Consider the following 19,601-nt stretch of genomic DNA (forward strand, 5'->3'; position numbering starts at 1 on the left):
AACATACTGGAAACCAATTTTTTTGGGTCAGGTCCCAAAAGGTCTCTGGGCTTAAGAGAGCCAAAGCCTATGCTTAAAGTGGAGAGGGAGAAAAGGACATAAAAACGAATTTTATTTTTCCCACATGACAAGGTGTTTGTGCCAAGATGGCCAATGTGTGTCAACATCAAGGGATCCCTCCTCCCAGGAACCAAGAGGAAGTTTCTCAAAACTAGAAGAGGAAAGGTGTTTCCCCCCCATGTCAGTCCAGCTTTGGAGACATTCTGTTAGTACTATATGTCCTTCCCCCCTACCCACCCCTTAATAACAATGAAGTGTTCTGTGTGCTAACAGCATAGCTTAAAAAAAGGAAAACAAAATTCTGCATTTTTTTTTAAATATATATTTTTATTGATTTTTTACAGAGAGGAAGAGAGAGGGATAGAGAGCTAGAAACATCGATGAGAGAGAAACATCGATCAGCTGCCTCCTGCACACCCCCCACCGGGGATGCGCCCGCAACCAAGGTACATGCCCCTGACCGGAACCGAACCTGGGACCCTTGAGTCCGCAGGCCGACGCTCTATCCACTGAGCCAAACCGGTTTCGGCAAAATTCTGCATTTTTATAAAAAATAGTATTTCAAACTGTACCGTCACCAGATATACACAGTTATCAAAAATGCACACACTTCACTTGGCATCTCCAGCACCTTCAGCTTTCTGTGCCTGGTCTGTTTTGGCATCTCTGTTTCCTGCAGGGTTATTCCATCTTTGCCAGCATCAGCTTTCCCTTTTCCCTTTCGGTACCTTCTCTCCCTTCTTTGCAGGGGCCTTTTTAGGCTTGGGCTCTGGCTTTGGAGGAGCGGGTTTAGCTGATAACCTGGCGGATCTCCTCTGTGGTTCGTCCTTCACCTTGGCTTTACCTCCTTTAGCATCATCCCCTTCAGCCTTTCTCTTGGGCGTGATGGCGATGGTGGCGGGAAGTCTGAGCAGGATGCAGGGATGCAGCAGCGTGCCGGCTTTACAGGGTCCAGGGGTCGATCTCCCCGCCTCACACTGCTAGGGCTCTGGGGGGGGGGGGTTTATAAAGTTTCTATAGTGCTTAAGGTCATTCTTTACATTTCTAATTTTCATTCACTTCTTTACATGTCTGATTTTTATTAAATGTGGAGTGTGGGGCCTGTGAAGTACTGGGTAAGGATTATCCTTTCACTTAAGTTTTTCTTCTTCTTCGTTGAAACTTTATGGTTTATTGGCCAGAGGCATCCGTGTAAAGGAAGTTAGGGATTCACCCAGGATCTGACTGTATGGCAGAATGGCGGGAGTTCTACTCATAGAGAGGAGGAGCCTTTTAGGTGCTGTTGATTTGGTTGAAGGGGTTGAAGAGTTTAGTTTGACATTGAACTTAAATTACTAAGTGGATTTTTTTTTCTTATGTAGGTAGACTTAGGAGAGAGAAATTTATGCTGATGATAAAACTTTAGTTGTTCATATAGAGATGGTAATTAAAATCAGGAAAGTGGCAAAAGTCTTCTTAAGGGTACTTAAGGAATAAAAAGGGGAGAAAAGTCCCTGACCTAGAAATCAGGAAGTGAGCATGAAAGGGTTGGGCTCAGACTGATTTCTCTGCCAAGAGGTTGAGGAAGATTGACAGACGGGTACAGCAATAACATAACATGGTGGTATTATAGATGTCAGGATAGGAGTACCTCAAGAAGGTGGGGGCAATCTTAAGTAGTAAATGATACAGAAAGCTAATTAAGCTAAGACCTGAGAGAGGCAATTGAATTTAGCTAGAAGCAGATCACTTTGACAAGAGTTTGGTTCACACCTTGGTGAAAATATGAACCAGGTTTAAGTGTATTGTGGAGAGAGAAGGAGGTAAGCAGTTAACTGGAAAGCAATGGTTATTATCTGAAGGGGACAAGGAGAAAACATGGAGAAACTTTGGCACCTGACATGCTATGACAGAAGCCATCAGAGAGACTTGTGTTGAGAGTACAGGAAAAGGAAGAAATGGGAAGTAGCGACTTTGAATAGAAAAAAAGGATGTTTCAGCAAGGGATTATCATCAAACAGGAATATCTCTATCTTTGAAATCAGAATTTTAAGAAAAGGATAAGCAAAAATATAGCCACATATTTTTCTTTTGACAGTCTACAGTTTGAAAAATCACATTTGATTGCTTTCATTTTCTCTGTGAATAAGGAACAATGTCTTTGTAAGGAACATTTTTCTGCCAGTGAGGAATTGAATATGAAGGTGGAGGTGATGAGTTTGAGAGATTTCCGAAGAGTAAGTTTGAAGTAGCTGCTCATAATAAGCATGGGACAAGTCTTTTACAATATTTAAAACTCCTGTCAGTCTAGCAAATAAGCTCCTGAAACTCTTTTTCTCCCTTAAGATTTTAGTTTCCTTTGGCAGCTTGATTCATAAGAAGGTTGTGGTAGTGAGACTTCTAAGATGGCTCGAAGGGGTCTCCACTTGCTGATGTTCACAGCCTGTGTAATCCTGTTACCTTAAGTGTGGGCTGGACTTGCTTCTAACAAGTACAATATGGCAAAGGGACGGAATGCCACTTCTGAGATTAGGTTGTGAAAGACAGTGACTTCCATCTCACTAGCATTTTCCCTCTCTCTCCCTCTCCACCCTTTGCTTGCTCACTCTGATAAAACCAGTTGCTATACTGTACGCTGCTCTTTGGAGAGAGAACTACATGGTTCTTCACCAAGGAGGGAGACCTCTGGATAATAAATGATGGAAAACTCAGGCCCTCAGTCCAACAGTTCATGGGGAACAGCCAAGTGAGTAAGCTTAGAAAAGGATCTTTTCCCAGTTGAACGTAAAAATGACAGCAGCTCTAGCTAGCTCCTTGATTGCTGCCTTGTGAGAACCCAGAGCCCGAGGACCAGCTAAACTGTGCTTGAATTCTTGACATACAGTGACATAATGAATATTGTTGTTTTAAGCCACTAAGTTTTGAAGTAATGTGTCATGCAGCTATAGATAACTAATGCAGACATCATGCCTTCTCTTAAGGATTTATCTTTGTTATCAATTGAGAACAAGGTGTAAGCTGTATGGATGGTGATTTTAGGAGGAAGTTTCTTAAGAAAAAGTTCAATAAAGTGTAAATGCTTCAGTTGATTAATCTAAGACTTGTTTGGAACTCTGGAAGATTAACCAGCAATCTTACTCTCCAATCTTTATGTGAGATTTATGTTGAGCAGGGTGGTCCATATCACCTTTTGTTATCAGTAAAATGAAGACTCTCAAACAGAGTAAATCTGAACCATGGCTTCTTGTTCTCAATTAAGGACTTGAAGAGAGCTTATTTAAAGCAAGTTTTATCCTGATGGAAACAGAGATTAAACTCTAGACTCACAGAAACAATTTCTGAAAATAAATCCAGGAACACAGAGAGTTCTTCCCTCTGCATAGACAAGGGTTCACTGTATTCTTGACCAGATCATAGGGAACATGATTGGTTTATACAATACAGCTTACGCCTCTCAACAAATCCAAGATGTACATATCCTCCAAGAGAAGACACAGTGAACAGAAAATGAACTCAAGCTGACAGGTCTCATGCCTATTACATATCTATAAAGTCAAGAGTAAGCCCTGGATTGGGGCTTGATCTCCAGTAGAGGGCATGCAGGAGGCAGACAATTAATGATTCTCTCTCATCATGATGTTTCTATCTCTTTCTCCTCCCTTCCTCTCTGAAATCAATAAAAAACTTAAAAAAACAAATAGGCAGTTGGTTATAGTTTGCTGACCCTGTGCAGTGTCTACTTCTACATCTTTCATTTATGTTCAGAAGGAAGTGCTTCTCTAGTCCAATAGTTAAGTAAAAGTTGGGGACCTCATACTTAGGTACACAGCTGAGAACTAAGCATAAAGTGATGAGAGAGTGCTTAGGATAAAGCAACTAGAAAGTGAGGAGAGATTCGTCCAAGCGATTTTCCATACTCAGGGTGGGTACAAGGCCAAAGGGGGTTGGCATCCATTGTCACCTCCACTGTCCAGTGCCACTTCCTTCACATGCAGCTGACTGCTGTTTACCAGCCTGGTGGATGAGTTTTATGCTCTCATTATCGAAATATCAGTACCTCTAAAGGATATTTCTGTCATCTCACTGTACATTTTTCTGTGATCCAAGACAGTGTCAAGACTTCCCATGGGAAGGCTTACATGGGCTCTCTCACACATGCCTGTGACTTTAACACTGTGAGAGAGCTTGACATGTATGTCTTTATTGGAGTGCAAAGTTCATATTTACTGTACATATATGATCCTATGAATTAGCTGGGATACATGTTATAATGTACATTCTTGGTTCCCACCCCAGACCTATTGAGTCTGGGATGAATCAGGAGGCCCTCTGAATTAGGAGAGTGCTCTGGAAATCGACATTTTCAACTGCCCCAGGTCATCTATGAACAAGCAAGTGTGGATAATATTACTCTAAGTAATATTCCTTTACCCTCTACAATGTTTCACTGGCTTTATATTAGGGATTAAAGTTTAGAGCTGTTCTTTTTAAATGTAATACAAGTATTGACATTCTATATTTTGAAGAGTTGTCTTTCAACTTGGATGCATATTAGAATCAACTGCTGCTTTAAAAAATACTGAAAACTGCGATCCAAACTCCTCCCCAAGATACTAACCAACTACATGGGTGACAACCACTAGTATAAGAAATGGTATGCAAGTTGTCCTTTATTTACATTTTTTCTAGAAGAGCATTTATCTAGCACTGACATAATTTATTTTTATTTGATTATTATTTTTTCAATTTTAATATAGCCAGTATGTAATATATTAGTTTCAGGTGAACAATATAGTTAAACATTTATATACCTTACACTAAGTCTAGTAATTATCTGTAACTGTGCAAACTTATCACCATATTAACAATATTCCCTTTCACCTTTTTTACCCATACTCCCAACACTCTCCCCTCTGGCAACCATCAATTTGATGTGTTTCTATAAGCCTGTTATTGTTTTGTTTATTCATTTTTTTTTTTTTGTTTTTTTTTTAATGTATTTTTTATTGATTTCAGAGAAGAAGGGAGAGGGAAAGAAACATCAGTGATGAGAGAGAATCATTGATTGGCTGCCTCCTGCACATGCTCCACAGGGGATCTAGCCTGCAACCCCAGCAGGTCCCCTAACCACAAATCAAACTGTGATCTCCTGGTTCACAGGTCGATGCTCAACCACTGAGCCACACTGGCTGGACTTAGAGTTTTTGTTTGTTTGTAATAAAAGGGTAATATGCTAATTAGACCAGATAAACTGGACGTCTTCCGGACGTCTTTCTGGACAAAGCCATGGCTGCGAGGGCTGAGGCAAGTGGCCACGACTGGGAGGGCCCATCGCAGAGCCCCAGCTGGGTGGGCAGGGCCTCCCTCTGCACAGCATTGATCATAGAGGCCTGGCAGGGTGGGCAGGGCAGGTATGGCCTTCCTGTGGGCGGTGATGAATGGCAGAGCCCAGGCCGGGTGGGAAGGGCATCTCTCTGCTCTGCTATTGATCCCAGAGCCCCAGCAGGGTGGGTAGGGCCTCCCTGTGGGCAGGGATCAATTGCAGAGCCCAGGCTGGGTGGGGAGGGCCTCCCTCTGCTCTGCATTGATCCCAGAGCCCCAGCATGGTGGCAGGGCCTCCCTCAGTGGGGCATCAATCTGGGGGCTCCCAGACTGCCAGAAGGTTCAGGCCAGGCTGAGGGACTCCCCCGAGTGCATGAATTTTATGCACTGGGTCTCTAGTGTGTGTGTGTGTGTGTGTGTGTGTGTGTGTGTGTGTGTGTGTGTGTGTACACATACATACTACATCTTCTTTATGGACACTCAAATTTACATACCCTGGCTATTATAAATAATACTGCAATGAACATAGTGTTTTATAAATCTTTTCAAATTAATGCTTTTATTTTCTTCGGATAAATATGGGTTGTAGGGTAGATCTATTTTTAGTTTCTTGAGGCATCTCCATACTGTTTTCTATAGTGGTTGCACCAACTTGTAGTCTCACCAACAGTGCACAAGGTTTCCCTTTTCTCCACATCCTTGCCAACACATCCTGTTTGTCGATTGTTTGATACTAGCCATTCTGATCTTTGTGAGATGATACCTCATTGTGGTTTGGATTTGCATTTTCCTGATTATTAGTGATGTTGAGCATCTTTTCATATGTCTGTTTGTCTCCTTTGGAAAAACGTCTCTTCATGTCTGCTGCTCATTTCTTGATCAGATTGTTTATTTTTTGTTTTGAGTCATATGAGTTTCTCATATATTTTGGGCATCAGCCCCTTATCAGATATATCATTTCAAAAATATTCTCCTATTCAGTAGGTCAGTGGTTGGCAAACTGTGGATGTGGCTCGCGAGCCGTGGTTTGCCGCTTTGTTGACAAATGAGTTTGTCGACCACTGCATAAGGCATTACCCTTACCCAGAAGTTTTGACTTCAGGTTAAAGACATTAGTACATTATTAAAATGTTTTTTAAGTGTTTTTCCCTAGCAGTGGTCGGCAAACTCATTAGTCAACAGAGCCGCAGTTTGCCAACCACTGCAGTAGGTTGTCTTGTTTTGTTGATGGTTTCCTTTGCTGTGCAGAAGCTTTTTATTTTGATGAAGTCCCATTTGTTTATTTTTGCTTTAGATTTCCTTGCTCAAAGAGACATATCCAAAAAGGTAAGACTGGTGCCAAATAGTTTATCTATTTTTCTTCTAGGAGTTTTATGGTTTCAGTCTTACATTTAAGTCTCTCTTCCATTTTGAGTTTATTTTTGTATATGGTATAAAAAGGTGGTCCAGTTTCCTTTCTTTCTTTCTTTCTTTTTTTTTTTTTGCATGTATCTCCCCAGTTACACAACACCATTTATTGACGATATACCATTTATTCCATTGTATAGTCTTGCCTCTTTTGTTATAGATTAATTGACCATATAAGTGAGGGTTTATTTCTGGGCTTTCTATTCTGTTACATTGATGTCTGGGATGACATAATTTAACAGAAAAACCATTGCAATAATCTTACCACTTTAATTATGGAGACTTCTTCATCTCATTATATCAAATAAGCTGTGTGGTAGGTTAAGACTCTAAGTAAATATACCTATGTGCATTATACAGGACATTTTCAAATTTTAAATAAGGAGTTTTGTAAACTCCTACCATTGTTTCTCACCACAAAATAATATTATATTTTCATAGAAAAATATTCAGTTGTCATTTATTTAAAATAACAAGTCTTTTCCCAAAATGATTAACTTAGATTTTACAAATAAAATTGATATAAATATTTCTCAGTTTACAGTTATTAAAATGGCACAGTATTTACTTACTTTTAAATACATTTTAACTTATTTAAGAGAGGACGGGAGAAGGAGAAGAGATAGAAACATCAATGATGAGAGAGAATCATGGATCTGCTACCTCCTGTACACCCCACAGTGGGGATTAATCCCGCAACCCAGGCATATGCCCTGACCTAGAATTGAAGTGTGATCTCCTGGTTCAATTACTGAGCCATGCTGGCCAGGCAAAATGGCACAGTATGTAGAAGTAGTTGCTCTGTTCTTAGGTACTTCTTTGAAGATGGAACAAGATCCTGAATCAAGCACCCTTAGCTAAGTGTTCAGGCCAAGGTCACACAGTGAAATCCTTACAGGCAAATTCTGTGCTTTAAGTAGGATTGAGCACGTGATATAAGAGGGGCACTATGGAGTGCCAAAATGCATGTCTGGATTTGTCTAGGTCCTAACAGTGAATAGTGTTCAGCAATTCTCAAGCATTATCTGAGATAGTAGTATTGTATTCTTCATTCTTGGGTGGGGAAACAAACACTCTGCCACAGTAGAGCCCTTTCCAAACCCACACTCTTAGAACCTGTCATCCTCCCTCACAAGTGAGAGCACAGCAGGACAAAAGGACAAGGATTAGCATTGGGGGGGGGGGTGCAGTGAAAATTGTTAGAAATGAGCTTTTAATATTGTTTCAGATAATTTCTCATCCTTGTTATTCCATCTCATGTTTGTACAAATTGACTTGTATCATACTTATGGGTCTAGACACATCCTAGGTAGTAACCATCAGGAAATGGTGACAGAGGAATTCAGGCAGGTTGGCAAGAACAATGCTTAAAGAACACAGCCACAGATCACTGTGGATGGTGATATGGAAGCTGTAAGTGGGGGAGCCTTATGCCAACAGCAGGAGGAGCAAATAGCAGCCCAGAACTGGGCAAGAAGAGACTATGGCATTACAGACTATGGAAATTTAGAATCAGTTCAATTCCTCTGTGTCACATTGAATTGATCTGAGGAACTGAGAGTGGATCTGAGACTGAAGGAGTTAAGTGATCCCTATCTCTTGGGAGAATTAGACTTACCAACTTTATTCTTAAAGTTTCTACAAATGTTGGTTCATAGGCTAACCTGTGCCTATCTAACATAAACAGCTATGTTCTGGCCTTGGCATCTGCCTTACAGACAAAAAAAATCTGTATTTGATGCAATTAATTGGGTACAATTCATCAGTGAGTCAGCCTCTTGATGTAATTTGTCTGTCAGTTGTAGATGAATCCTCTAGTTATCAAAACAATCATCAGGTCAAATTTAAGTTATAACAGGTAAACTTAAAAATGAAACCTTGATTTCTCTGACTCCAGGTGGCACAATAAGCATACTTACTGCTCTCCCTTCATCTAAGACCCAATTAATATAATAGCAGAGGAAAATTTAAAAAGAATAATAAATCCCAACCAATGAATAAATTATGGAGGGAGGTTATTAGTAGATGACAGACTTCAACAAATTTCTGGCAGGCAGAAATCAAATGGTAGTGTTTTAAAAAATCAAACAGAGAGGAGGGAGCCATAGCCCAGAATGAATACCAAAAAGAACACTCACAGAAAGGGGGCAGATGATCTCTCCTTGCAGCATACACAAAAACTCCAGAGGTGGGTTCAGAGAGCAGTGGGAGAAGAGGCTAAAACAGGTGATTAACTGAAAGTCTGTCCATGGAGCAATGGAGATCTGGCTTCTCTCCTCTTTCATACTAGCTCATCAGTAAATTGATAGGTACCTTCCTATAAAGAGGAAAGCTCTCTTCTAGAAGGTTAAGTTAACTGGTCAAAGAGGACTTGAGCTACAGTGGTGGGTGTTCATCACCAAAGTGATGCCCTTCTTATTCTGACATTTGGGGAACCCCCACTTAGTGAAAAACGACTCATCCATTCGGAAGTAAACCAAATCCTCTGTCTCAGGCTATGCCCATGTACTCAGAGCTCTCAGTCAACTGTTCTACCTCCTCATCTGAAACTTTAAAAGGATAATAGTTGATTGCCAGATACTTGAAGAAAATCAACAATATGAAAAAGAAAACAGACCCGATCGTGGAGGAAAAAGTGAAAAATCTGAAGACAAAAGAGGAAAAACAATATCCTCAGAGTAAGTAATTCAAGATGACATGAACAGGATGTTAAGTGGAAGGAGCATTATGAAAACAATAAAAAATGTGGAAATTAAAAATTATGATGTGCAGTAGAAGGTTAAGCAAAGGTAAAGATAATGAAATCATGTAGAATATATAATAAAAATCAAAGATATGGAAAGTATTGTTAAAATTGAATAAATGAGTCAATGAAGCAGGAACAAAGAAACAGCATAATGCACATCAGCAGCACTAAGTGCTAGAATAAAATGGAACAATATCATCAGCTTTTCAAGGAAAATAGTCTTAAATCTAAAATTCTATTCACAGCTGTATCAATTGTAAGGGTAAATGTAACACATTTTCAGATCTACAAGGACTCAAAAAATATGCCCATACATCATTCCTAAGGAAGTTATTTAAGGTGTATTTCAGCCTAACCAGGGTAAAAATCAGAAGATTATGTAACTTGCATACAATTGTGGAACTAAACCAAGAGTTCAATGAAGAGGAATTCTAGGATGAGAGCAATGAATTTGCCTAGAAAGTGATTAATTTAACTTAAAACAGGAAATCTGTGAACTCTAAGGGGAAAAAAAAGTCTTCAAATATAAAGACTAAAATGCAGTCTGCCAATAGGAAGGTCTAGTAAGAGTTAGAAAGTATTATCAAAACACGAAGAGCAGGCATGGCTCTTCTGCCAACAAATAAAAAGAAAAGCTAGAAACTCTGGGGTGGATGTGGTGGGGGCAGGCAGAGGAGGAGACTGTATAGTAAAGTTATGGTTTATTTAAGTGCTTCTCAGCTTTGGCTGCACATTAGACTCACTTGGGGAGCTAACAAAATCCTTATACTTGGGCTACACCCAAAACTAGTTGCACCAGAAACTGATGCTGGGATCCAGGCAACGCATATGTATTTAAAATTCCCCAGGTGATTTCAATGTGTGGTCAAGGTTACAGACTACTAATCTATATATATAAAAGCCTAAGTGACCAAACGACCAGTCGACCGGTCGCTATGACACTCACTAACCACCAGGGGACAGATGCTCAACTCGATCAGTGCGCTACCACAGCGGGAGCTCTGCTCAGCTGACCAATAGGTGCCAGATGCAGGGCTCATGGCTGGCCGCTGCAGCCTGAAGACCACAGTGGAGCAGCAGCGAGTCTACTGAGAGGCGGCGGCAAGTGCAGCGGGCCGGGATGAGCAGGAGCAGCAGGCAGGAGTGGCAGACTGCATTGGACTGCTGGTTTTGGCTCGATCCCCTCAGGCTACACCGAGGGACTCCACTGGTGCACGAATCCATGCACTGGGCCTCTAGTAACAATATAAGCAAGATATTTTGAGGAACTGAAGAAAAATAGGAAAAGGTAATTATTTTGACTTTGATGCTAGGAATCAGAGATTCTGACATGCAAAATAAATTTCTATTATTCTTTGCTGTGTAATTAACTGCTTTTATATTATTCAAGAAGACAAAATTGATTTTGGTTTTAACTTTTAGAATCATTTTATAGATAACGTTATAATAGAAATTCTATTTTGAGTTGGTTATCTCTTATTTATCACTTTGCTTAGAATATTTTCTAAGACAGACAATGAATATTTATAATATCATTTGTTTGGGATCACTATAAATTAGAATACTATCTCCTCACTTCATTCTGTTCCTGGCTGAAATGTAGAATTTCTCAGATACTCCTCTCCATCATATAATCACACCCAACCACATATGAAATAGCAGCCTCTATCATTGTTACTCTCTTACTCAATTTAATTTTTCCTCATAGCACATATCAACATCTAACTTTTTTATGCATCTGATTTTGTCTCTTCTTCCCACTTTTCTGGAAAGTATACTCAGTGAAAGGCAGAAAACTTGTTTACTGCTAATATCAAGCAAGTGTGGACACTTAGGAGGCACTACATAACATCATACAAAATAATTCAATGAGTGGATTAAATTTAAGGTCTACAAGGACATGGACTTTGCCATATTCATTTTATTTCCCCCTATGAATTAGAATGTTTGAGGAACCGACCTATAAATGTGGTAAGACAGAGTATAGGTCTGTTCAGGGGAGCAGTTTAGTTAATTTAACGTATCTAAGACTTCTTAAATTTTTACATAAAAATGTTCATTGATACCCTACAATTTTCAAAGCACTGGGTAAGGTAACAAGAAACATAAGTCTTGTACCTGATACCCATGATGTGATAGCTGACCTTACTCTGTTCATTTAAACTTTATTCATGCCTTTCAGTCAAGTTTGAATTGAGATATGAAAAATGTTGATAAAAGTATTGAACATGAATTCATCCAATGTATATGAAAATGTATAATTTTCTAATTATTAAAAATAATACAGCATGGGAAATATAGTCAATAATATAATAATTATATATGGTGCCAGGTGGTACTGGAAATATCAGCGGGAACACTTTGTAAAGTATATGATTATCTAATCACTAATACTGTACACCAGCAACTAATACAAAATAAAACTAAATATAAAAGAAATTAATAATAGAAGATAGAAAAGTAATACTCATATAAATTGTTAACATGTCAAAATTTTACTTAAATCATTAATGACAAAGGTGATTCAATGATTATATGAGAAATTCAGATTTCTAAGTTCAGTAGAAAAATAAATTTGGAACAAATGATATAAAACTCATAACTATTATAAAGGGCAATATGCAATAATCTTTAGGGACTACCTTCTTTATCAAACAGGAAAAAATAACACACACATCTGGTTCATTTTCTACAAATCAACCTCTGAATTTACAGTTATAAGACATGTGATCCCTCATTAACTGTGAATAGTAAATTAAAAGTATATTCCCTGAGAGAATCAGATGACCCCCAGGCAGTCTTATTAGAAAATGCTCTAGTATAACATTTTTTTAAATTATAAAACTTCTTTTCTCTTTATTTCCAAGTTTTGGTTATTTCATTTCCCTGAACACACATAAAGTAACCAATCCCTAAAGGTGTGGTAAAAACAATATATTAAGGGGAAGAAAATACTTTTGAAATGGCAAAGATGCTATAATACATTAGTATTTTGAAAAAGGGGTCAAAAGTCATTTCACTTTAAAAGCATTGAAGATGATTTCTATTCAATTACATTTGCCTCAATCCTCAAAGGGATACAGATACATGTGAAAGTATTCTCAGCTTCTCAGAAGAATTATGTTGTCAAGTATATAGTGCATCTCCTTCCAAAATAAAGTCAGTTAGCCCTGGCCAGTGGCTCAGTTGTTTGGGAAAGTCGTCCTGTACACCAAAAGGTTGCAGGTTTGACTCCTAATCAGAGCACTGTCTCCCTATCCTGGTGCATATGGGAAGCAACCAATTGATGTTTCTCTCTCACATTCTCTCTGTCTCTCTCTCTCTCTCCCTCTGCTCCGTCCCTCCCTCCTTTCTTTTCTCTCTAAAATCAATAAACATATCCTAGAGTGAGGATAAAAAAAAATAGTCATTTTTAGCTACTTGTATATATACAATTACCTAGTATTCTAGTAATAATAAGAATAAAACTGCCAGACAGCAAGAGTATGCTCTATCCAAGTTAGAAAGTATTATTAATCTTCTATTTGGGGGAGTGCTTAAACGGAGGTAACTTTTCAGTCATTTCCTTTGGTTGAATCCTATTTTCTTAGGCTCTGGGAGACCCAGGGCTGAGTGTTGATGCTTCTTCCACCTTGAATTCCTCCTACTTGATGCTTTGTGGTTTCTACTAATCATTACTAACTGTGCCAGAGCTTTGGCACAAATCTGTTTGGTTCTGTCTTCATACTGTTACATGACTTTCTCTAAACTGTATGCCACTGGAGGCTACACATTTTATTTGTCCTCTACAGAGCCAGGCGATGGGATCTAGGTAACCTAACCCCTCCTAGAACAGGGGCTCTACTTGGCTCTCTTCTAATTTTAAAGAATGTACAAAAACCACCCCCCCCTTTTAAGAGGAAATTGAAGTAAATGAAATAGTTACTTCCTCTTGCCTCATTTCTCCCACCTCCTGCTTCTCTTCTTTCCCACTGACACCCAGCAGTTTCCTGACACACCATTGTTCTTAAGGGCTCTGGTGGGCACCGCCTGCTTTCTCTGGAGGTGCTTAAATACCTGGACCTCTTACAGTATAACCTCCCTTTGGAAATAAATTGTTATTTCCTTGCTTGGCTAACCTCTTAAGACATTTTATATTTATGTTAGGGAAAATGTCATACTTCACAATATTTCATGGGTTTGGCTGAAGGTTTTGTTATTATAATTTTACAAAGTAATTGGAATACAAAATACCTTGCTTAGCGTTGTGAAATGGGTCAGGTTAGTGCAATGGCTCTCATTCCTAACCCAGCTCTAGCTTTGCTAAAAATGTCTATTTAACAGAGAATATAGGGGCTCTCTAGTTACGATATAGTTGGGGTTAATCATTGTCTTGGTCTCTAACAGTGATTCTCAAATGTGGTCTCTGGATCAACAATGTCAGCATCATGTGAGAACTTATAAAAGTGCCAATTCTCAGGACCCCAGGTGTTCTAAACCATAAACTCTGGAGTAGAACCCTGTACTCTATGTTGCAGCAAGTTCTCCAGGTGTTCCTCCATGCTGAAGATTGAGAATCATTGGACTACACTACTTGCGTGAACCTAAATAAGTTACATAACACATTTGAGCATCAGTATCCTCAGGGGTAAAGGGGTTAATAATGTTACCTCTACGCAGGCAGTAGTCCTAAGGATTAAATGAGGAAATCCATGTAAGTAACTCAATATAGTGCTTGGCACAGAGGAACTATTCAATAAATCTTAGCTATTCCTATTAGCCGTTATACTCTGACCCTTGAGCCACTTATTATTGATTGCCTAGAACCTAATGTGGCTTTGTCACTCTTCCCTACTCTGTCTCCTTTAACCTTATTCTTACAAATGTAAGAAGAGGCTCTAGGGAGAATTAAATCATTCAATTGGGGTTCAGGTAATAGGGACAATACTAGTTGTATATGAAAATTCTCTGATTGTTAGTTCCTCCACTATAAAATTGGGATAACTTCTTTGTGTGATTGTTGAGGGTAAAGTATGATTAAACATGTAAAGCCTGTATAGTCATGCACACTTGAGATATTTAACATAAATAGCTGCTGTTCCTGCTCCTTTATTTGTTTTTCCTTCAGCTTCTGGTCCTCTTTCCTTCTCATTGCTATTATTTTCATCTACAAGATTATAATGAGTGATATTGGGCAGACCCCAAGAGTTTAAAAAATATTATTCCCCTTCTTCATAATACACATGCATTAGATGCTCCCTGTCCAGTAATATCTTAGTTCAGATTCCCCAAGAAACAGACAGATTAGGGTTTATGTGCAGGAAATTTATTGGAGAGAGTTCTGTGCATATACCTTCTGTACATGACCCCTTTTCTGTCTCCTTTCAACAACTCCCATGCAGACACCCTACCTAACCCACATTGGTTGATTTCCTACTCAGTTTGCCTCATCTCTTGTACAGACATCCTCCTCACTCCATTTAGGCTTTCAAACCCAGTGTTGGGCTTACACTGCTGCTTTGGTCCTGGAGGGATTTCCTTCTTACCCTTCCCCAACTTCAGTAGTCCATGCGGGGATGAACTCTTCCTGCTCCGGGCAAAACCCCTCCCCACTTGAAACACTCCATGCCAGCCACCCTCCTTTTTGATGCCTTCTTCACTCCACTGGGACCCTGACTCACCCCCTTGTGCCGCCCTTGCCCTCCACTTGAATGCCTGACTGAATTCCTACTTTGCTCATACCCTAATCCATGGTGCTTTGGGACTCCTGGTCCTCCCCCCATACATACACCCTTCTCTCCTTGCTCCACTATCAGCCACTGACTATTTTAGAGTCTGTATTTAAGGAATAGGTAAGCACAAGCTATCTGTGGTTGGGTTTCCTGAGAAACTGAATCTAAGATGGAGAGTTACTTGCAGGAATTTTATTGAGGTATGCTTCTGGGAATAACACCTGTGAAGGAGTAAGAGAAGCATCCAAGCTCAAGGGAAGATCTGCAGCTATTATTCCTTAAAAGTAATTCCAAAATCAAGGCATGCATACTAGGGTTTTGTTCTGTCACATCACACAGTCATTTGATGCGGTCCGCACCAGGGAGGTGGCAGGTGTGAGATGGGGGATCTAAGCAACAAGCCGCAGTGTTCAGTTAATGTGGTATCTGAACCTGGATAAGAATAGAATTGAATGAGTTAGCTCTCCAAAAAAATACAGATTCTTAGATGACCTACCCAGAGAGTGTATTTCTCTAACACATGGCTAGAGCCTAAGGATTCTATTTCTTTTAAAACCCCACAGATGATTCAGTATTTGTCCTGTTCAGCTTCAGTTGGCTTTTAGATAAAGATAGTGATTTTATGTATGAAATTGAAATTTTAATTCTCATAACTGTTCTCCTCGGTTGCATTTTATCTACCATCTTTCCTGGCAGTTGATCAAGGCACAAAAAGTTGTTGTTCTTTTTTATTTGTCTTCTGTGGTCGTGAAATGATATTATTTTCAGAGTGACCACACTTGTCATCAGCATCACATAAAAGCAGCTCAATTTTATGGTTTAATGTTTTTGTGTATGCTTTAATAGAATACAGATAATATTCTATAGTTATTTAAAAAGTAACAGTGAAATGTGTTTTCTGCTTATTACTTCCAAACATGTTGAAAATCATTTAAATGGTGCTTTCAATTCCACATTTCCAGATCAGTAAGCAGGTTAGTGATGGCTTATTTCTACACTGGAAGGTCAATCAGATAAGAATAATCTTAGAAAGACAAGCCTCAATCCCATAGCATAAATGCCAAGACATTTCCAAGTCTTGAAAATAGAGAAGCAGCAGGAAGGAGTGGTGGTTTCCTTGTGGCTTTTCAGAAGTTCTTTGCAGGAGAGCTAAGTGAACATAACAGCTTTTTATGTGGGTACCTTACTGTCAGAAAATTCCCTGGGCAGATGACCAAGGGAAGAGTCAGAGGGCTCTATTGAAGGATCCAGTTCTGGAGTAGCATCTACTCTATGTCTGAATCTGTGACAAGTCCAGAGAAACTGGGGGTCTTGAAGCCAATGCTTCTAAATAGTATGAGCAAGTATAGACCTTTCCCTGCTGTTATTCTACACGGCACACCTCATGCTCTCTCTCTATGGTGGAGGTAGTTCATAGCCTATAACCCTCTAGTGGCAAAGGAGGTATTTTGAGTCTTATGACACTTCATAAAGCTTACCATGAAAACATTCTGAAAGGTATTTTTTCCCCTAAAGGGGTATGTGGCCTCTTTATTATCTCCTTCAGTTTGAAGAGCATAGCAGGTTTGACAGAGTGAAATTAGAGTCATAGAAATGTTATTAGGGCTTTAGTGGGGAAAACTCATGCAGTATACAGTCAATGATATATCAATCTTTGGTTAAGATTTTCAAAGAAGGATTTTCAGACCAAGTCAGAAGCTTTCCCTCTCTTTTATTAAAATGATTATCTACATGAATCCTGGAGGTTGTACAGCCATCTAGAAATGGATGACTTGTATGTTTCCATTTCGTAAAATATGTCTATTCATCTGTCTGCCAGTCAATTCATTACAGGTTTTTAAAAATTATTTTATTATTTTTTTCTTTATTGATTAAGGTTTATATATGTGTACGTATCCTCATTATGTATTTTTAAATGCTATTTCTCAGGATACAATTATGGAATCCAATAGTATAAAAAGTATTGTATTTACTTATTATGCTAAAAATAGAAATGTTAGCTGATATTTTGTATACATTAAAGTTTCTTATTTATGTTTATACAGTCAGCAAATGTTTGTTTGATATTTATTATACCTGAGACATTATGTGAGGTGCTGGCATAGGTAAAAGTATTTACCAGTAGATTCAAGGTTAACTGCTGACTGGCTTTCTGGATCTTCTTTATGAAGTGCTTATGTAGCTGCGGTTTGATTACCTTCATTGTTGGGGAACTCTGCCTAATTAAGTACCAAATTGGATTGCTTTGTTGATGTTTCCATCTAACTTCACACATTGTCTTAATTCTATTTTTTGGAATCACACAATAATGCCCTAATTCTTTTTCTCATGAGAGTGTTTAAAATATTTGGAAACAGCTATCATGATATCAGGAATGATTCATGTAGTCTTTCAAATGGTAAAATCATGCACTATGGTAGTCATTCGGGCACTTGAGAAGACAGCGCCAGGAGGATGTAGGAAGTGAATGTTAAGATGAACTGAACTAGCTCTGGTCAGGATACGGGCTTCAGGTGACAAGGCATCTTCAATGGGAAATCTTTTGTGGCCAGTTTTATCCTTGATTGTACTCCATCAGAGGAAACAGCAAAGTGAAGGCTGCCAAATATTGGATGAATTAAAAAAGCTTGTATGTCTGGGATTACAATTTTTGGGAGGTGTTCATACATTTGTGCCATCACATGTTAGGAACAGTCTATGAAAATGTGATACCTAGTATTTGGCTTTGACTAATAATGGATGATATAGGGATGCAGTATAAATATTTGTACTGTATCCTGTACCATTGTGGGAAGCACACTATGGAAGAATATTTGCCAGCATAAGGGAAAAAAACTCAGAGAGGCCCAGGGGACCCCTAGCTTTCCCTACTCTCCCCAGTGCTGCTCCTTCCCTTCCCAAGGTGGTGCATTCTGGTATTCATTAACCTGGACTCATTTGATCTCCTAGACACTATGACACTATTATGAACATTTTTTTTTTAACCCAAAGAAATGGAGACCAGTAGTTTGGAACCAGACAGGTGGAGTGCCATTCTATATTGTTATTGTTATCATCATTTCATATATGAGGGGTAAAGAGATAACCATGCCATGGCTGTAATGTTGTTTTATGAAAATTAAATGCAATGATGTAGTCACATTACCAGCAGAGTTCCTGTCACATTGGAGAATTCCACAATTGTTGATAATTATTAGATTATTTTTACTAAGTTACTTTCTGTGAGGCCTGAGGATAAGTTAACAGTTCTTTGTGCAGTAAGAAACATTTAATGAAATCTGACTGTTAGTACTCTTAAAATTTTAAAAGAAAGGCTATACATGTATATATTCTTCTCACCAGCTTTTCCTCTTCTGAATTGAATTTAACTGATCCCCTCCTTCTTGTTGTGTTATCTGATATGATAGACAATAGAGTTTTAAGTAATTGATTCAATTTTCTAACCCATAAGTCAATTTGCACTTAGCCTTTTGTTTCAAATCCTGAATTTTATTTTTAACTCTCTTAAAACATCCAACCTACAATTTAAAATTATTTTTCTAAAATAAAATAAGGTAACTACATAAACTGTAAATTATAACACTGATGTAATTGTTTTTTTTTAATTTTTAAAATTTGTTTTTCCCAAATAGTTCAGAAGACAAAAAGCTGGATGAAATCAATTGAACAGAGACCTTGATCTTTTTAACTTCTCCTTTAGAATATTGTAGTAATTTTATGTAAAGATGGAAAAAATGAAAATTGAACTGTAGGAGCTGAAATTTTTGAGGTTTCACAAATTTGTCTGAAAAGTCAGGATTGTATAATGGTATCTGGATTGTGACCGATGGAACTGAGTGAGAAGTAGAAACAAGATTCAGTTCAGATTCAGAGAAACATGACTCTGAAGAATATTGTTGGCTAATGGTGATGGAAAAAAGGAATACCATTGACAAAGTGTGTGTGTAGGGGGATATCACATATACAAAAGTATGTTCAAAATATAAGAAATGTTCTCTAAAGACCTCAATTTTGCACCACAGATCTATTAGTTTTCTTTTTCTGTATAACCAATTACCATAAACTTAATGGTTTCAAACGACAGTTTTTGTGTGTCAGGAGTTCCTGCATGCTTACCTGGATTTTCTACTTTATGCTCACCAGACTGCAATCAAGGCCTCAGCCAGGGCTGGGGTCTTATCTGGGCCTGAGAATCCCCCTGGAAGTTCATATAGCTGTTGGCAGAATTAATTTCCTTGCAGCTGTTGAACTCAGTGAGGCTGTCTCTTCAAGGCCAGCAGGAGTTGGCACTTCACTTTCTGTTAAAGGGCTCACCTGATTAGGTCAGGTCTACTCAGGATAATCTCCATCTTGATTAACTCGGGGTCAACTTATTA

At 38.7% G+C, this 19,601-nt stretch overlaps 1 pseudogene; it reads right to left on the bottom strand.

The window, feature by feature from the left end:
- Positions 1–649: 649 nt before the first annotated feature.
- LOC103288778 (non-histone chromosomal protein HMG-17-like) lies at positions 650–3,221 on the bottom strand (annotated as a pseudogene).
- Between the last annotated feature and the right edge of the window lie 16,380 nt (positions 3,222–19,601).

This window comes from Eptesicus fuscus, chromosome 4 (assembly GCF_027574615.1).
Source record: "Eptesicus fuscus isolate TK198812 chromosome 4, DD_ASM_mEF_20220401, whole genome shotgun sequence".
In the NCBI taxonomy this organism is placed as follows: domain Eukaryota; kingdom Metazoa; phylum Chordata; class Mammalia; order Chiroptera; family Vespertilionidae; genus Eptesicus; species Eptesicus fuscus.